We start from the raw sequence: 5,037 nt of genomic DNA, 5'->3' as shown, positions 1-5,037 counted from the left end.
ACAGCACAGAGCAAGACGTGTTGCACATGGATAGACGAGTTGGGACGGAGGGGGATTTCGGTATGAAATTGTTGTACCTTGGCAAGGTACGGCGTGTAGGGAGTACGGCATGAAGGTCTTTCCCCGTATGTTCACTGCGTGGGTGCCACTTTGTGTCCGTTCGTGATGTAGTGATGTCGTACATACGTTCGGAGCAAAGTTTCTTCCCAACTGCCCGCGATCCGCCTGTGTGCGTATTAGTACGTTTCTGCATTTTGTGCACAACTGCCCATATCGTTTTGCTGTGCAAAGTCTGTGCTCGTTGCGTCCCCTGCTAGCTGGTTAACAACGTGCCTGTGTGTGTATTTCCCTGCCCACCTCCCACCCGTTCCCGCCACCGGTCTGAGCGAGCCTGGGCGAGGACTTCCAACAGGACAACACGTATCCGTAGGGTTTCAACTAGGTCGGCCGCCTCGCCGTCGGCCGCCTCGCCGTATGCCGCCTGGCCGTCCGCCGCCTCGCCGTCGGCCGCCTCGCCGTCGGCCGCTTTGCCGTCGGCCGCCTCGCCGTCGGCCGCTTTGCCGTCGGCCGCTTTGCCGTCGGCCGCCTCGCCGTCGGCCGCTTTGCCGTCGGCCGCCTCGCCGTCGGCCGCCTTGCCGTCGGCGCCTTGCCGTCGGCGCCTTGCCGTCGGCGCCTTGCCATCGGCGCCTTGCCGTCCGCGCCTTGCCGTCGGCGTATTGCCGTCGGCGTCTCGCCATTGGCATCTCGCCATTGGCGTCTCGCCATGGACGTCTCGCCATGGACGTCTCGCCGTCGGCCGCCTCGCCGTCGGCCGCCTCGCCGTCGGCCGCCTCGCCGTCGGGCGCCTCGCCGTCGGCCGCCTCGCCGTCGGCCGCCTCGCCGTCGGCCGCCTCGCCGTCGGCATCTCGCCGTCAGCTTTCAGTGTTTCCACGTGACGGTTTGTCGTACCTCCGGTGAGTCACGCGCTAGTTAAACGCATCCCTTGTCTGTGCGATGCATTTCCTTGTTGACGCTGCCCTATGTACGTCATTGTACAATTTTGCAGGGCGTTACGTCTTGTTCGTTAGTTGGTTGTAAAGCGCTGTTGTCTGTTGTGGGTTTTTGTGGTTGTGCCGCATGCGACGTGCTTGTGCAGTCTTCTTTTGTTTGCATCATAAAGCAGATCATGGCCGGACAGCACAGAGCAAGACGTGTTGCACATGGATAGACGAGTTGGTGACAGAGGGGGATTTCGGTATGAAATTGTTGTACCTTGGCAAGGTACGGCGCGTAGGGAGTACGGCATGAAGGTCTTTCCCCGTATGTTCACTGCGTGGGTGCCACTTTGTGTCCGTTCGTGATGTAGTGATGTCGTACATACGTTCGGAGCAAAGTTTCTTGCTGTGGGTGTTTCGTGGCGCGGTGTTTTTCTCCTGTCGTGCCGGCAAGCAGCAACAGCGACAGGGACAGCAAAAGCACAAAGGCAGCAAACTGCAAAGATAAGGTCAGCAAACTCAGATAGAAGCTGCAAAGCCGGCCGATGGTTATTGTTGCGGTGTTCAGTGTCTTGTATTTGTGCGCAATTGTATGTATGTATGTATGTTTGTTTGTTTGTATGTAGGTATCTGTTCAAATGTGGGCGAGAATGTGCTCACGCGCGCGCGTGTGCGTGTGTAAGTGTATGTAGGTGTGTGTAAGAGGGTGCATGTGTGTGTGCATGCGCGCACGCGTATACGTATGTGTATGTGTGAGGGTGCTACTGTTTTTACTTGTGATGGAGAATTCGAAACTGCCCGCGATCCGCCTGTGTGCGTATTAGTACGTTTCTGCATATTGTGCACAACTGCCCATATCGTTTTGCCGTGCAAAGTCTGTGCTCGTTGCGTCCCCTGCTAGCTGATAAACAACGCGCCTGTGTGTGTGTGTATTTCCCCGCCCACCTCCCGCCCGTTCCCGCCACCGGTCTGAGCGAGCCTGGGCGAGGACTTCCAACAGGACAACACGTATCCGTAGGGTTTAACTAGGTCGGCCGCCTCGCCGTCGGCCGCCTCGCCGTATGCCGCCTGGCCGTCCGCCGCCTCGCCGTCGGCCGCCTCGCCGTCGGCCGCTTTGCCGTCGGCCGCCTCGCCGTCGGCCGCTTTGCCGTCGGCCGCTTTGCCGTCGGCCGCCTCGCCGTCGGCCGCCTTGCCGTCGGCGCCTTGCCGTCGGCGCCTTGCCGTCGGCGCCTTGCCATCGGCGCCTTGCCGTCGGCGCCTTGCCGTCGGCGTATTGCCGTCGGCGTCTCGCCATTGGCATCTCGCCATTGGCGTCTCGCCATGGACGTCTCGCCATGGACGTCTCGCCGTCGGCCGCCTCGCCGTCGGCCGCTTTGCCGTCGGCCGCCTCGTCGTCGGCATCTCGCCATTGGCGTCTCGCCATGGACGTCTCGCCATGGACGCCTCGCCATGGACGTCTCGCCGTCGGCCGCCTCGCCGTCGGCCGCCTCGCCGTCGGCCGCCTCGTCGTCGGCATCTCGCCGTCAGCTTTCAGTGTTTCCACGTCACGGTTTGTCGTACCTCCGGTGAGTCACGCGCTAGTTAAACGCATCCCTTGTCTGTGCGATGCATTTCCTTGTTGACGCTGCCCTATGTACGTCATTGTACAATTTTGCAGGGCGTTACGTCTTGTTCGTTAGTTGGTTGTAAAGCGCTGTTGTCTGTTGTGGTTTTTTGTGGTTGTGCCGCATGCGACGTGCTTGTGCAGTCTTCTTTTGTTTGCATCATAAAGCAGATCATGGCCGGACAGCACAGAGCAAGACGTGTTGCACATGGATAGACGAGTTGGGACGGAGGGGGATTTCGGTATGGAATTGTTGTACCTTGGCAAGGTACGGCGTGTAGGGAGTACGGCATGAAGGTCTTTCCCCGTATGTTCACTGCGTGGGTGCCACTTTGTGTCCGTTCGTGATGTAGTGATGTCGTACATACGTTCGGAGCAAAGTTTCTTCCCAACTGCCCGCGATCCGCCTGTGTGCGTATTAGTACGTTTCTGCATTTTGTGCACAACTGCCCATATCGTTTTGCTGTGCAAAGTCTGTGCTCGTTGCGTCCCCTGCTAGCTGGTTAACAACGTGCCTGTGTGTGTATTTCCCTGCCCACCTCCCACCCGATCCCCCCGCCGGTCTGAGCGAGCCTGGGCGAGGACTTCCAACAGGACAACACGTATCGGCGCGACGAGCATCACAGGCGTCGCCACCACCGTACATCGCCGTCATGTGTGAGAATGTAAGTACGAGAGGGGCCTCGTTTCACACGTCCCCATGCCGTCTTGCAACGCTTTGCCATAGCATGTCGGATTTGGGATGCCGGATTTGTATTGCCGACCACCAATCAATCTGCATCATCAACCCTTTGTTGTGGTATGCATGATGGCATGGCATGGTCGAGGGTAGTTTGGTTCCATGTCTTGCGTTTCGTTGGAATCTGTTGCGAATTCGGCCCCTCCGAAACCGCCTTGTAGTGTGTATGTAACCACGTAATCCCCGCCCGAATCCCCGGATCCCCCTCAGCCGTCACCGTCATGCCATTTTCATCACCGTCGCCGTCTCGCCGCCGGCGTCTCGCCATCGCGTCGCCTTCTCACCTTTGGCGAGGTCGCCGTCGCCCTAACGCCGACGGCGCCTCGCCTCGCCTTCTCGCCGTCGCCGTCTCGCCGCCGGCGTCTCGCCATCGCGTCGCCTTATCACCTTCGGCGAGGTCGCCGTCGCCCTAACGCCGACGGCGCCTCGCCTCGCCTTCTCGCCGTCGCCGTCTCGCCGCCGGCGTCTCGCCATCGCGTCGCCTTATCACCTTCGGCGAGGTCGCCGTCGCCCTAACGCCGACGGCGCCTCGCCTCGCCTTCTCGCCGTCGCCGTCTCGCCGCCGGCGTCTCGCCATCGCGTCGCCTTATCACCTTCGGCGAGGTCGCCGTTGCCCTAACGCCGACGGCGCCTCGCCTCGCCTTCTCGCCGTCGCCGTCTCGCCGCCGGCGTCTCGCCATCGCGTCGCCTTATCACCTTCGGCGAGGTCGCCGTTGCCCTAACGCCGACGGCGCCTCGCCTCGCCTTCTCGCCGTCGCCGTCTCGCCGCCGGCGTCTCGCCATCGCGTCGCCTTATCACCTTCGGCGAGGTCGCCGTCGGCGTCTCGCAGTGACCTTCTCACCGTAGCCTTCTCGTGCTGTCGCCATCGCCGTCACATCTGGCATTATAGCCTTTGTGCTGTCCTTGCACTGCACTTTCCTCCCCTGCCGCCGCTGCGGCTCTTGCGGTGCATTTCCCTCCCCTGCCGCCGCTGCGGCGTTTCACCTCTGGCGTTGCTGCCACCGCGGCCTTTTTCCTTTCCTCTCATCGCTACAGCAAATTGCTGTTCTTGCGGTGCATTTCCCTTCCCTGCCGCCGCTGCGGCTCTTCACCTCTGGCGTTGCTGCTACCGCGGCCTTTTTCCTTTCCTCTCATCGCTACAGCAAATTGCTGTTCTTGCGGTGCATTTCCCTCCCCTGCCGCCGCTGCGGCTCTTCACCTCTGGCGTTGCTGCTACCGCGGCCTTTTTCCTTTCCTCTCATCGCTACAGCAAATTGCTGTTCTTGCGGTGCATCTCCCTCCCCTGCCGCCGCTGCGGCTCTTCACCTCTGGCGTTGCTGCTACCGCGGCCTTTTTCCTTTCCTCTCATCGCTACAGCAAATTGCTGTTCTTGCGGTGCATTTCCCTTCCCTGCCGCGGCTGCGGCTCTTCACCTCTGGCGTTGCTGCTACCGCGGCCTTTTTCCTTTCCTCTCATCGCTACAGCAAATTGCTGTTCTTGCGGTGCATCTCCCTCCCCTGCCGCCGCTGCGGCTCTTCACCTCTGGCGTTGCTGCCACCGCGGCCTTTTTCCTTTCCTCTCATCGCTACAGCAAATTGCTGTTCTTGCGGTGCATTTCCCTCCCCTGCCGCCGCTGCGGCTCTTCACCTCTGGCGTTGCTGCCACCGCGGCCTTTTTCCTTTCCTCTCATCACCCTTCTGCTTTCAAACCTACCATGCACAAAAGAAAGATGAAAAGGGAG

The sequence above is a fragment of the Volvox carteri genome (genome assembly GCF_000143455.1).
Source record: "Volvox carteri f. nagariensis unplaced genomic scaffold VOLCAscaffold_17, whole genome shotgun sequence".
Lineage (NCBI taxonomy): Eukaryota > Viridiplantae > Chlorophyta > Chlorophyceae > Chlamydomonadales > Volvocaceae > Volvox > Volvox carteri.
The sequence above is the reverse complement of the archived record's forward strand: the minus strand, read 5'-3'. Positions refer to the sequence as shown.